The 15605-nt window shown below is 39.7% G+C and overlaps 1 long non-coding RNA gene across 5 annotated transcripts in view; it reads left to right on the top strand.

Annotated features, from left to right (window-relative positions):
* The window catches only part of LOC132347437 (uncharacterized), a 213312-nt gene that overhangs the window by 195691 nt on the left and 2016 nt on the right, over positions 1 to 15605 (top strand). The window lies entirely within an intron of this gene.

The following is a 15605-nucleotide window of genomic DNA, read 5'->3' as shown; positions in this document are numbered from 1 at the left end:
CCACAGACAAAAGGCAGGCAGAGGACATCGGGGGGAAGGACCATAGGGTCCTGCTTTGTCTCACTGTATCTATTTGTCCTTTTCCATCTATGTGAGTGATACACCGTCTGAATCGAAATGCAGCTTCTGTGTCTTTATCACTGCAATCTGTCTGGCCTTCACCTCGGCCTTGCCTTGTGTGGTGTGCTGACATCCCAGGCTCACAATGAGGAAGAGCCCATCCAGGACATCGGGGATTTAGTTATCCCACCAAGCAGGGAAAGAGATTAGGGTGCTGACTTGAAATAGCTCCTACTTGTGGAAACTCAAATGCCAGTAGGTTCCAGGGAAGACGATGCAAGGAAGGGAAATGGGGTCATTATCCATAATTAGGGAATCGTGGACACCATGTTGAACTAAAGGTATTTGCTCCTTTCTGAAAGGGGGCTGGGCCCAGTTCTAGGCAATTGTTGCCGTGGAGAAACATGAGCCTGAAATTACTGCATTTTCTGACCATTCTACCAGCATATAATGCACATTTGACGCCATATGGTCAACCATTTTATATAAGGGTATTCCATCTGATCTGATTTCACCTGCAGAACTAAGTTCAATTCCTAGATCTACTCTGTTGTACTAGACACATAACTTTTGTTTTGTTTTGTTTCCTATGTATGTGGAAGAATGCTGGCTTTTATAAGTTTAGATTTTTCACATATAAAAAAAAATTGAAATAACAGAAATTTGAATTCAAACTGCCTGAAGCAAGAAGGAAATTTGTCTTTTCACATAGTAATGAGTCCAGTGTACAACAGGCAAAGGGTTCCATGGCCGGTTGGTTCAGGGGCTGGAGGTTTTAGACAAGGCAATAATGCAAGAAAGTAAAAATGTAAGGTATCCAGATTAAAAAGGAAGGTGGTGTCATAAAAACATACACTGTCAGAGGTAAAGGGAACTTTTAGAATGATCTCCTTCCTACTCTGCACTGGGAAAAGGCAATGGCTGGGCCCAGAGAGGGTGCTGAGTCACCAGGACACAGAGCTTGAGCAGAGAGGGCAGATCAGGGAAGAGCACAGATTACGTAGATTGAATTATACATTTAAAACCTTCTCATAAAGTAAAGCCCAGGCCCAGACACAGAGCTTCACTGGTGAATTCCAAATATTTCAGAAGAATTAATACTAATTCTTCACAAACTCTTTCCCAAAATTTAAAGCGGAAGGAACACTTCTCTGTTTATTCTTGAGGCCCAGATTACCTGATACCAAATCCTGCAAACACCTCACCAGAAAAGAAAACTACAGACCAATATCTCTTCAGTATAGATGCAAAAATCCTCAACAAAGTAGTAATAAACTAATCCAGGGACATATGGAAAATAATATGTACCATGGCCAATTGGGATTTATCTCAGCAATGGAAAGTCATTTTAACATCTGGAAACCAATTAATGTAGTACACTCTACCAATAGAATAAATGTCAGTGACCCAATGATTATCTCAATAGACTCAGAAAATATTCTGTGAAATTCAGTACCCTATCATAATAAAAAGCTTAACAAAATAAGAATGTAACAGAGTTTCCTTGAAACTGAAAATATCATCTACAAACATTCCACAGTTAACATCAAACTTGATGGTTCTGAATGTTTCTTCTTAATCATGAAAGACACAGATGTTTCCTCCTGCAGGTTCCTTTCAACACTGTACTGGAGGTTTTAGCCAAGGCAATTAGGCAAGAAAATAAAATTGTAAGGTATCCAGATTAAAAAGGAAGGCATGAAACGGTGCAATTTGCAGATGGCATGATGTTGTATTTAGAAACTGCTTAGAAATTCATTTTTAAAAACCTTTTAGAACTAATGAAAGAGTTCAGTAATGCAGCAAGCTTGCAGGAGATAAGATACATATACAAAAAATTCGACTGTATTTCTATACCCTAGGAATGAATAATATAAATTAAATCAAGCAAACAATTCAATTTGCAACAGCTTCATAAGAAAAAAAAATGCTTAAGAAAATGTGACAAAAGAATCACGAAACTTGTACTCTGAAAGCTATAAAACAGTGTTGAAACAATAAATGCTGGAGAGGGTGTGGAGAAAAAGGAACCCTCTTGCACTGTTGGTGGGAATGTAAATTGATACAGCCACTATGGAGAACAGTATGGAGGTTCCTTAAAAAACTAAAACTAGAACTACCATACGACCCAGCAATCCCACTACTGGGTATACCCTGAGAAAACCATAATTCAAAACGAGTCATGTACCACAGTGTTCATTGCAGCTCTATCTACAATAGCCAGGACGTGGAAACAACCTAAGTGTCCATCGACAGATGAATGGATAAAGAAGATGTGGCACATATACACAATGGAATATTACTCGGCCATAAAAAGGAACAAAACTGAGTTATTTGTAGTGAGGTGGATGGACCTAGAGTCTGTCATACAGAGTGTAGTAAGTTAGAAAGAGAAAAACAAATACCGTATGCTAACACATATAAATGGAATCTAAAAAAAAAAAAAAGAAAGGCTCTGAAGAACCTCGGGGCAGGACAGGAATAAAGATGCAGATGTAGAGAATGGACTTGAGGACACAGGGAGGGGGAAGGGTAAGCTGGGATGAAGTGAGAGAGTGGCATGGACATATGTACACCACCAAATGTAAACTAGATAGCTAGTGGGAGGCAGCCGCATAGCACAGGGAGATCAGCTTGGTGCTTGGTGACCACCTAGAGGGGTGGGATAGGGAGGGTGGGAGGGAGATGCAAGAGGGAGGGGATATGGGGATATGTGTATACGTATGGCTGATTCACTTTGTTATACAGCAGAAACTAATGCACCACTGTAGAGCAATTATACTCCAATAAAGATGTTGAAAAAAAAAAGTGTTGAAAGAAATTAATTTTCTAGCTCAGGCATACAGTCAAGAAAATACAACACAAGACATCAAAATTGGAAAAGAAAAAGTAAAACAATACCTACATGCAGATGTCATAATCTTATACATAGAAAATAGTAAATGAGTTCAGCAAGGTTTCAAATCAGTTGTATTTCTAGACAGTAGCAATGAGCAAACTGAGAATAAAATTCCAAAAAGCCTATTTATAATGGCAGGAAAAATATGAAATACAAATACATTTTAACAAGAAGTACAAATATATACTCAAAACTAAAAACATGGTTGAAAGAAATTAAGGACGATCTAAATAAACAGAAAGATAGCCCATGTTTCTGGATCAAAAGATTTAATACTGTTAAGATGATAATACTCCCAAATTGATCTAAAGATTAAACACAACCAAAATTTTAGCTGACTTCTTTGTGGAAATTGACAAGCTCACTGTAAATTTCAGATAGAAACACAAAGGACCCAGAATAGCCAAACAATCTTGAAAATAGGAGAACAAAGTTGGAGGATTCACATTTCTCAATTTCAAGACTTAATACAAAACAACAAGACAGAAGCAAGGGACGAACTTACAGATAAATGGAATAGAAGACCGATAACAGCAAGTGTTGATGAGCAATTGGTAAAATTTCAACACTGGTTCACCGTTGATAGGAATGCAAAGTTGTACGGCTGCTTTGGAAAATAGTTTGGCAATTCTTCAAAATAATAAGTATAGCATTACAATATGACCTAGTATTTGCCCAAGAGAAGTGAAGACACTTGCACACAAAGATGTGGGCCTTAATGCTTATAATAGTATTATTAATAATAGCCAAAAATGGAAACAACTCAATGTCCACCAGTGATGAATAGATAATGAAAATACAATGGAATAATATTCAGCTATTAAAAGGAAAGAAGTATGTGCTACACCATGGATGAAACTTAAAAATGTGATGCCAAGCGAAATAAGCTATTCACAGAAGTTCGCATATTGTATGATTTCATTTGTGTGAAATGTCTAGAACAGGTAAATCTACAGAGTCAGAAAGTAGCTTAATGATCACCTAGAAGCTATGCAAGGACACTTTTTAAAATAGGTGATGAGGAGGTGTCACATTTATTCTGTTTTCACAGATTCCATTCACTGGGTGAAACCTGGAGCAAAAGGCATTTTAATGAAATGCTTGCAAACCAAAACTGAAAAAAAAATGATCCGCATCACTAGTCAACATTGTTGAATTGACTAAACCATGATTACTTTTCTGAAAATAAAAATCTTTGCGTGAATACAAAAAATAATTGTAATTAGGACTGGGAAGAGCAAGAACTGATTTAAAAATGCTCATCTTTTATTCATCACATACATTTTTCATCAGGAGACTATTTTTATTAACTCAGGCTAATATAGAAACCATTATTTTATGAAATTGTGGTAACAATTGGCCCATGACAATTTAATACTGTTTTCCAAAACTCTCGTTTTGCAGGAGCTTAGATAAGCCAAGTTCACATGGGTGTTTTCTTAATTTCTTAAGCATAGACCCTCTGTGAGGCAGTTGTCACAAGCCAGTAATTGACATGCAGTCATGGTGTGTTACTATCTCCCACGTAATAATCCTTAATTTCCACTAGGATCCTCTGAGTAGGAAGAGAACAAAAAGCCACGACATGGGGAACTGACCATAGGGCTTCCTGGGATATGTCCCCCCCAACATGAAAGCTCATGTTTTCTGAGCTAAATCACATAAAAAAATGCTTCTCCTTCTTGAATGCCTGCAGATTAGAAGGGCAACACTGAATGCTTAGAGAACTGGAATATTTTAATTCTCCATGATCTGTACACTGAGTAAGACTTCACAGACACAGAACAACCGAGAAATAAAGCAATTCGCACAAACTTGGCAGATACTGCAAGGGAGACACAGATAAACTTCAACCTTCGCTTATCGTCCTCTTTCCACTGTACCCCATGCACCTGTGTTGATAGGTAGGAAATGGAGTTTTCTAGTAACCATGGAGAAGGATAATAAGAAAAGGTATGCTTTGGGGAGATTCTTTATTGAGAGAACATAGAGAATTAAGTCCAAGGCTCTTAATGAGGGGGAGGTATGGTAACATTATGTTTTCAGCTCTGGGTAACATAAATACCTGTTACAGTGTATAAATATATAAAGAACTTAGGTTTTTGTGTAATAAGAAGCCTGGATATGGGCAGTTTATAGATGAAGTAGTCGTTCATGTTGTCATCAAGAGTCCAGATCCTTCCTTCATTTTCCCCCCAATTCAGCAGGTGATTCCTGCCACATGATCACAAAATGACTGCTATATCTCCATCCTTTACATCTATATTCCAGGGAGAGAAAAGTGGGTGGTGCCAACAGACTTCTTCTCACAAGTCTTTGCTTTTTATTTGAATAGGTTTGTTTTCCCTAAAAAATTTCAAGTATGTGACCTTGATTCAAACTGGGTCATATGACACCTAGTTACAAGAGAATCCAGAAAATATTTTTGCTTTCCGGTCTCTGTGGTTAAGAACGGCAGGGAAGGAGCAGGATGGCTGTAAGGTGGCCAGCTCAAAGTGTTTACCACTGAACTGAGTCTTACAGCAAAATAAGGAATGCTCCCAGGACCGTGAAAGAGTGAACAAAAAGTTTAATCTCTACTTTCAGTGAATTTGATTTCATCTTATCTTAGAAATGATCATGAATACCAATGGAACTCGATTTTGACAGTTTCCTTTATAAACATTCCATTAACCAAAAGCAATTGATTGTTTTGGGAGGCACACATCCATTAAAATGAGTGTGTGGGGGGAGAAGACAATCAGAAGACAAAAAAGAAGAATGATTGAGAAATGTGAAATCGCTGCCCAAAGAGAAATAGCAAAAAGAATTGCTGGCATTAATTACTAGGTATGTAGCACTTCAACGCCACTCAAAAATAAATGAATAACGTGTGGAGAGCTAATACAGCTAATAGTGGTATGATGGTTTGCCATCCAGTGGAGACCTGAGTGTGTTACAGCATTTAAATAAAATCTGCTTTCTGAGAGAGGCCGTCATTCACCCCAACATGATGGGATGCTTCTTTGGAATGAACTCTGTTTATTTTGCAATCAGATGGTAACTTCTACACTTTTGCTTTCGAAGGTCAACAATCTATCTTTGTTTTGTGGAGGTATTTTTGTGCTCAGTAGAATGGCTTAAAGGAATGATAATTAACAGGAGGTGAGGACCAGGAACAAAAGAATTGTGAGTTTCTGGAAAAGCACCAGCTGTATTCTAAAAGAAGATGTTTGACTCAAATTGGCAGTAAATCAAGGTCTTCTGAAGCTTGAAGTGGTGTGTTCCCATGCTGACCTATCAGGTTCCTTTGAATCTTCTGTCACTGTTGCCTTCATCTTCCCTGGTCATCAGGAGAAGGACATTTGCATTGAAAGAAAAATGGAGCCCCAGGACATGTTAAGAGCAGAAGAATGGGTGCTCTTGATGGAAACTGAAAACCAGTTGAATGTGCTATCTTTTTCCTGGAATGTTCTTCTCAGTCTTGAACTAGTGTCTCCCTCTTACCATTCGGGTCTCCATCCAAATGTCACCTCCTCAGGGAAGCCCTCCCGCCTAGCACACCACTATTCCCAAGCGACCACATTTATATCTTTCCTAAAGTTTTCACAGTTTGTTCTTAGTTTGTTAATGTCCCCGTTTATCTGTTTAGTTTGTCTCTCCCACTAGTTTTCCAATGAATTGACAGCACGAACCATGCTCATTTATTATTTTAAAATATGCATTTGATCGTCTTCAGTTTCTTTCATCCCTGTCTTATATTTTTCAGAGTCCAGGTCTTTTGCCTCCTTAGGTAGGTTTCTTCCTAGTATTTCATTATTTTTGATGTGACGGTAAATAGGATTGTTTTCTTAATTTCTCCTTCCGATACTCTCTAAGGCTTATATAGGCATCAGTTTACAGCCAAATTTTGTATTGGGTTTGATTCTAAGTGCACCTAACTCCTAGACTGCCACAAACAATTTAAAATCTTATTGGGGCAGTGAACACTTATACCTGAGTGAGAAGCAAGGGGTGAGAGGCATGGGAAACCATCGGGACTGAGGTGAACTGGGGGTCCTTATTTTCAGATCCAGCTGATTGTTGCCACATAGGAATTCAGGCCAAGATTAAGGAAATCTAACAGAAGGAGAGAGGGCTGAAATATGGTTGTTTATCTGAAATCTCACTCTTGAAAAAAAATTGGGAACTAATTAAGATGAAATTTAAACACAGTGCACCTAAAGGGTGCTTTATAGAGCACCTATAGTTTATCTGAAAATTGCCAGTTTTCAATCTCTGACCTCCATATTTTCACTCTTTCAAAAAGCCAAAGTTTCTTTTAGAGACTATGGTATCGTTAGATTAAAGCTCCCCTTCCATCCCATGAAGTCGATATAATGATTCCAACGTACTTTGTACTCAACTTTTAAAAATGTTTATATGGCTAGATGTAGTTATATGGGGAAATTCAATTTCTATCAGAAGCCACACTTTGTGTTAGAAAATTAAGTAAATCCAGTGTGAGAAATCAGAGCTACAGTATGTACCATGTAAAAGAATTACGCATGTATTTAAATCTGTTCTGCTCATTCAGCCAATAAAATTGTAAAATGCTATTTTGCATTCATGGTTACAATCAGATGCGGGGTGAAGGGCTTTCTGGAAAACTGTGTATAAAATTACTTATTTGGCATATTTAATTTTAATATTGCAAATAGTGCGCTGCTTTTTAAGAGTTTGTACTTACATGAAGCTGGCTTAAAGAATAAGAATTTGAAAATAGGCCTGCTTCCCCTAGACAGGCGTTGCTGCAGTGCATATCTGAATCGAATGAACTTAATTATACGTAGGCATCTTCACTGATTGTTAACTCACCGGCATTTTTATTACATTATCCGGAATTAAGGATGGCTGAATAATCTTTACTATCACAAACAAGGTTGTAAATCATGGTTTTAGAATTTTTTTTTTCACAGTGGAAACTCTCTTGTGCTTCTGGTATAATTCCTAATTTTCTTAGAGTTCCATCACGAGTTGAAGTAACCAAGCAGGGACATAGTTCAGAGAGTGAAATCCTTTCTGCTATAAAATACGGTGGAATAAAGTGCTTGGATGTTACATTTTCAGCTTATTATTTTCTATTTACAAATCTTAATTTCCTTGTGTTGAATTTTATTTATTTATTTATTTTTGGCTGCGTTGGGTCTTCGTTGCTGCGCGCGGCCTTTCTCTAGTTGCGGTGAGCGGGCTTCTCATTGCAGTGGCTTCTCTTGTTGCGGAGCACAGGCTCTAGGTGCCCAGGCTTCCGTAGTTGTGGCACGCGGGCTCAGTAGTTGTGGCTTGTGGGCTCTAGAGCACAGGCTCTGTAGTTGTGGCGCACGGGCCCAGTTGCTCCGCAGCATGTGGGATCTTCCCAGACCAGGGCTCGAACCCGTGTCCCCTGCATTGGCAGGCGGATTCCCAACCACTGCACTACCAGGGAAGCCCTGGGTTGAATTTTAAAAGTTTTATTTTATATTTTAATAAGGATTGTCATTTCTATCTTTTCCCCCCCTTTTTTGGAGTAATTGATGAAACACTACTGAAATGTTTAACAAGAATGTGGTGAACACTTGTCAGGGTGAAAGATAATGGCCTCATTGTGGTCCTGATGGCCACAGCGGTTTGCCCTGTGTCCTCCCCTTTCTTATGGATTCAAGGAGAGTTGTTGATTTTTCAGTCTGTTCAGGTTTTTACTTGTTAGGAGGGAGGGGCAACTTCTTTACATGCAGAACTCTTGAGTGTAATTGATGCACAAAAGAAGCTGTGTATCAGTCACGCATATGATTTGATGAGTTTGGACATATGTACGGTAAGCCCCCTACATATGAACCTTCAAGTTGCGAACTTTCAAACATGCGAACGTGCGTTCAGGCGTGAGTGAAATTGCAGCTTGCCCTCCGTCCCCTATTGCTGACCATCCTTCAGCTCTACCATCTCCCACCTCCTCTCCCTCCTCCAGTCAGTAACTCTTCTTGCCTGTTCACTCGATGCCAGCCCCTGGATGCCAGCTGCTGTACTGGACTACTGTACTCTTCAAGGGACTGTAATGTAAGATGAAAAATGTTTTATTTTTGTGTGTTTGTTTTTATGTACAGTGTATTATTTGTGTGAAAAGTATTATAAACCTATTAGAGTACAGTACTATGTAGCCGATTGTGTTAGTTGGGTACCTAGGCTAACTTTGTTGGACTTACGAACAAATTGGACCTCCACATGCGCTCTCGGAACAGAACTTGTTCGTATGTAGGAGACTTACTGTATATACCCATGATACTATCACCACCATCAAGGTATTAAATATGTCCATCACCTCCAAAAGTTTCCTCTTGTCCCTTTTATTTGGTTTGGTTTGGTTTTGTGTTAGCATGAGATCTACCCCCTTAAAAATATTTTAAGTATACAACATCGTATTGTTAACCATAGAACCTACATTGTACAGCAGCTTTCTAGAATTTATTCCTCTTGTATAACTGTGACTTTATGCCCATTGGACAATAAGTCACCATTTTTCCCTCCCCTCTCCCCACCTCCATCTATGAGCTTGTCTATTTTAGATACATCATATAAATGGGATTATGCAGTATTCGTCCTTCTGTGTCTGGCTTATTTCACTTAGAATAATGTCCTCCAGGTCCATCCCATGTTGTCACATATGGCAGAACTTCCTTCTTTTTAAATACTGAATAATATTCCATTGTATGTATGTATCATGTTTTCTTTACCCATTCATCTGTCAATGGACATTTGGGCCTGTTCCATGTCTTGACTATTGTGAATAATCCTGCAATGAAAATAGGTGTAAAATATCTCTTTGAGATCCCCTTCAGTTCTTTTGAATATATACCCAGAAGTGGAATTGCTGGGTCATACAGTAACTCTATTTTTAATTTTTTGAAGAACCTCCACACTGTTTTCTATAGTGGATACACCATTTGACATTGCCACCAACAGAGCACAAGGGTTACAATTTCTCCACCTCCTCACCAACACTTGTTATCTTTGTTTTTTTGATAATAGCCAGCCTAACAGGTGCGAGGTGATATCTCATTTTGGTTTTGATTTGCTTTTCCCTAGTGTTTAGTGATGTTGAGAACCTTTTCATATACCTGGTGGCCATTTGTATATCGTCTTTGGAGAAACATTTATTCAGGTCCTTTGCCCATTTTTTAATTGTCATTTTTAATTGTGTATTTGTTTATTTTTTCTGTTACTGAGTTGTAGGAGTTCCTTAGAAGCTGTTTTATCAGGTTAAACTTGAAGGCTGTAAGCTGGACTCAGCTGGTGGGCCCCAGTATAAATTATGAAATATAACACATCTGTAAATGTTGGTATGTCAAAAAGTCTATAGGCACACAAATATGGGAGACATTAACTCTGCCTGTGTGTGTATATCCACAAGGAGACAGGAAAGGTTACATAGCGAAGATGCTCTTGGGAGTAAGTCTTGTAGGTTGGCCAACAATTTGCAGAGGAAGGAGAATCTGGAGCTCCTGGAGGCCCAGTCACCCTCTAAGAGGGCTGGAGATGTTTCCATTGCCGTGCCCTTATCAGTTCACTTCAGAACAGTGGAAAGAAGGAAAAGACTTGTCAGGAATGATTTGCAGAAGTGATGGAGAAGTGCCTTAGTACAAATATTAACCTGGAAAAAACAAACACATGCATTTCAAGGGTGAAAAGATACACAGCTTTTTCTGATGTTTTCCCCTCTCCTCTTAATGAAGGTGAATTATTTAACGCAGTCAATAATTCTCCAGTTTCCAATTTAATGAGACTTACCAGCCCTACGTTTGGCACCTTCTTTTCTATTAAGCTTTCAACTAAACCCCAGAGATAAAAGGTGTTTTACTTCAAAGAAATCTGATATTTTTTTCGTCTAGTAAATTCAACTGGCATAAATTCAAGCATGCCATATCAGACCTCAGTGAAATCCACGTTAGCTGTTTCCCTGTTCTCAAAGTCCTTAGGAACAGTTCTCTTCTGGGCTATAATTGGCCTTTGTGAATGAAATCAGTAACATTTGAGTGTGTAGATAAACACATTTGTAGAAGTCTACAGATTGAGGGCCTGGACTATTAAGGCAGATCTGGGAAATATAAGAGAAGAGCTTAGAGAATTAACAAAATATTGGAGAATATAATAGGATTAAAAAAACCCAGAAAGTCAAATTTATCTAGATTGGTAACCGTGAAAAGTCTAGTCGCAGTTGCTGGATTGAAAGGTCACTGTATGCTTTGGGGGTTCTGTTTCCAGGGTCCCCCCCAGTGCTGCCTACAGCAGACACAGCTCGGGGTGGAGGACAGGAGACAGAGGGGAGGCAGGGACCACCTTTGTCACTGACCCACCGGCGTCCCACTCATGTCAGCAGAGTGGGAACCCCACAGGCTTGAACTATTTGTGCTGGGAGATGTGATGGAATTTCCTTTCCCTGATCTTTGCTGGAATGGAATGTGCGTCCTGTACCTTCATGCCCTGGGGTCGAAGTTCAGTTCGAAATTAGACGATAGAGCTGCTCACTGACCCCACTGTCCATGATCCCTTGTTCAGAGTCAGAACACAAGCACGATCTTTGGCATGGAGAAGATTTGATTCAGACTTGGCCTTGGCAAGCACCGTTAAATGTCTGTGATCACGATACTTCTCTCCTCTCCTCTCAACTTTCTCCTTAATAAATACAGGTGGAAGGAAAAAGTGGGGGGGCTTGGGAAAGTTGGAGGAGAACCAAGGTGAAAAAGAAATGTGACAACAGACAGGATGCCCTCAAGACTGTCACACACTAAGAGACATCAAATGTAACGACTGTATTTATATTCTTGTGGGAGAATAGATGGCGAAAGGGCAGAATTTAAAACCCATACTTTTGATTCATAAAGACTGAACAGCAAGAAAGAAGGAGACCACAGGTTGAGTCCATCATAATCTACATCCCAAGACGTCAAAATTGCAGACTTTCTTTTCCACCTGAATTTGCCCCAAATGTCTCCCATTCCTTGACTCATTCCAAAGATTCTTTGTGATCTTCAGGGGAGAAAGAGCTTTTCATTCATCAGCAAGCTGGCTTTGAAATGAAATTTAATATGCATTTGAAAGGAGGTCAATATATATTTTTTAAAGAGATCAAATATACCTTTGAAAATAAAAGGAGTCCCAGTATTTGTGCAGAAGAAGAAAAAGGACTGACTTTTGAAGATCTATAAAGGAGCCATAATGGCTGTTTGATGGAGAGCAAGAGTAAAGATATTTTTTTTAATTAATTGGGTTTTTAAACAAATTAATGACAGGAAATTCTTTTGACTTATGGAACCAGTTGCCCACGTCAGTATTCCCAGGGGCTAAGTGTTCGATAAAGAAATCTTGGCTAGAACCATCAAAGCCAAGAATTCAATATTCGCATCAACCTCATGACCTGTGTTACTGCTTATTATCAACTATTTCCAGGATGAGCTAACTGGGGCACTGAGACAATAAATAATTTGCCCAAAGTCCCCAGGTGAGAAAATAGTAGAGCTGGGATTTGGAAGATAAATATCCTTCCTATAAAATATCTGTATTGCAACACACAGGGCACATGGATAAGATGCGATTCGTTTCTTAAATCTCCTTTGATGTGTTCCAGCACTTTTGGCAGAAAAGTGGCCCTGAATAAATCAGAGAGGGACATAGCCCTTTGTGTCTCAAATGATGCAAAAGAAAGTTGGAACTGGATTTTATGGATGCAGGAAATAATGGATTTGGGCTTAGATGGGGGATGTTGACAAATATCAGTGATGTACAGCTTCTTCCCTGGAGGAAGTTATTAAGGGTGCGAAGTTCCTTTGATTTCCAACAGGGCAGAGGGTCTCCCACGGCACTTAGGTAGTGGGCTGCAGTGTCCCCCCTGTCTCCCACCCACAGCTGTAAGAAAAGCCAGCTCAGAGACTCAGGACTGACAACCGGAAGTTTCTCCTTCCATGGAGAAGGTAGCCGTCTGGGTCCTGCATGTGACAGCAAATGAGTGGAGGGTAACCCCGTTGGACCACATTCTGTCTCCATCTCCTTGGGATCAAACCAAGGAAATTATTCAGGCCAGAAGCATTTTTAACTTTGACATCTCTTTAAAAAAAATTTAGGAAGGGTCAAGGGACAATTCCTCTAAGGAAGATGCCTCTAGGTTGAATAATAGAAAATTAAGGTTGGAGGAGAAACAGACGGGGATGTATTTGAATCGTGAAGGGTGGACCAGGCAGAAGGAAAAGGACACGTTCATTCTACAAAGATGGGAGTTGCTTAGCTCAGGACCTGCGGAGATTTCAATGTGGCTTGAGGCTGGACCCCAAAGGAAACAGTTGTGTATCACCAGACAGGACGGGAAAGAGGGGCTGGATCTTTCAGGGACCTATAAACAATGAAGGCATTTGGACTCTAGCCGAGAGCGATGAGGAGCCTTCAAAGATTTTTTAAAAAATAGATGGTCAAGGTCAGAATTCAACTTTGAAGCATCACTCTGGAGACTGTGAAAAGAAGGAATTAAGATGAATCAACAGAGGAAGCCAGGAGAAGTGCTAGTCTGTCCTGAGTCTCCCCAGCTGCACGTGTGTCTTCTCCCAACTTCTGGCCAAACTCAAGCAGCAGGGGCTGAATCCTTACATAGGATTCTTAGGCAGTTCCCAGGATTCATGTGCTCTCATCCCTACAATCCATCTTATATTTTGTTTGTATCATTTGCTTTATCTCTTCTTCTCTGATAAAACCCTGACTTCTACAGACATGCATAAACTTAAAAGAATATTTAGCCCAGTGTGACATTTATACCACTAGGTGTGAGAGATATTAAGATATATGGATAAACACTTGATTTCATCATTATGGTGACGTTCATTCTTGTTCTATATAAAAAGAAGCATAATTGGGACATCAGATGCATAACTGTATAAATGTTTTGGCCTATTACAAAGGGAAAATAAGTATTAAAGTTTAAAAAAGTCAATTTATAGTAAAAAAAATATAAGAACAAGGTAAATAATAGAACATGTGGTCCTTGTACAGAGCAGAGTATGACACATGAATGACCTCAGTGTGGGAAACCGAGTCTCAGAAAACTAAGAACCGTAAACAGAGGGTATTTCACCAAAGCTTTGAGTTTCTCAAATTTTCCACGTGATGCAATATTATCCTATAAACAGAAGCTCTTCAAAATTAAAATGAATGCTCTATGCACTTGCACTACACTTCAGAAAACGTTAAAATTATTTATTTTGTAGATTTAGATGTTCTTTCCTAGTGGTTTTTCTGGAGCAGGTGAATTTCAGCAGGACCTAGCATCCAACGACACACAGGAAGTGCTCATTTGGAGGCAAGAGTACTCACAAATCTGACCGCGTGGCCCCCTTGTCACTGATGGGGGGACGGGGTCTGTGTTCTGGGGGGCAGGGACTGGGGTAACTATTCCGACGTTCTCAGGAATTTCAAGAGCCTGGGTGTAATCGAGGCCCTGACTCAGCCCAGGCAGCTGGGTGGGGACCCCCTCACCTCCTGCTGTGCTTTGTTCCTGACGCTTGGAAGTGGTGTCACATAATAAACCTTGTCACCAAAATCACAGGCAACAAAGGCAGAAATAGAGAAGTGGGACGCCATAAAATGAAAAGGCTTCCGCACAACCGAGGAAACCATCAACAGAATGAAAAGGCAACCTGCAGGATGGGAAAATATATTTGCAAACCATCTATCTGATAAAGGAGCTAGCATCCAAACTAGATAAGAAAACAACTGGGTTTTTTTAAGGTAATTCCACAAATGTTCATGGAACGGCCGTTGCATTCCCAATACACCCCCAGATACTTAGAAGGATTCAATACGATGTTTTCAGACTCTTGATGCACTAGGAGCTGGCAGTAGGGAGATGTCTGGGGGCTTGGTGTGATTGGGAGGTATAGGACGTATAGGATGGAGAGACATAGGCTGGAGATGGAAGGAGCCTCCTTTCTCCACAAGGCCTTGGAACAAGCATTTCTGTCCTTGTTACAAGGCAGCAGGCAGGAGCTTACAAGCATCTCAACAAGAGAAGTTATCTGCAGATCTAAAGCAAGGGAAAGGCAGGAGGCATGAGCTTTCGAGACTATGACCCTTCCTCTTTCATTTTGCCTGGAGTAGGGTCCTGGGGAGTGGAGTTGGCTTGTATCAAAAGATAGTTTTCATTTCTGGATGTGCACGTACTGTCGTGGAGGTTCTGTGGTTAAGAACAGGCTTGAGAATGCTCATTACGCCTTTATTAGCCATGCTAATTTAACTTCCCTGAGGGCACTTATAGAAATGACTGCAAGTACATGACAGGGTAGAAAACCCAGAAAATAAATGTACTTGAATGTACTTGAGAAAACTCCAGTGTAGAAATGACATATTAGGCATGTTGGTTATTTGTGGTTTTAGCTTTAATTTCTGCAAAGTGGATATCTTCTCAATCACCTCAAGATCCTAGGACTTTCTGGTCAGTGAGGGCTTCATTCTCATCTAAGTCATAGCAGTTATTTTTATTGTCATCTGGTGCAAGTCGTTAATATTAACATTTATTTGCCCAGACAGATTTCGGGAGCTTGTTACATCGAAGGGTGAGTAAACTTCCCAATTTGAATGAAGAGGTGTTTACAGAAAATGAAGAATCTAAGGAAAG

The sequence above is a fragment of the Balaenoptera ricei genome, chromosome 14 (assembly GCF_028023285.1).
Source record: "Balaenoptera ricei isolate mBalRic1 chromosome 14, mBalRic1.hap2, whole genome shotgun sequence".
Classification (NCBI taxonomy): Eukaryota; Metazoa; Chordata; class Mammalia; order Artiodactyla; family Balaenopteridae; genus Balaenoptera; species Balaenoptera ricei.
This window is presented reverse-complemented; position numbering and strand designations above follow the sequence as displayed.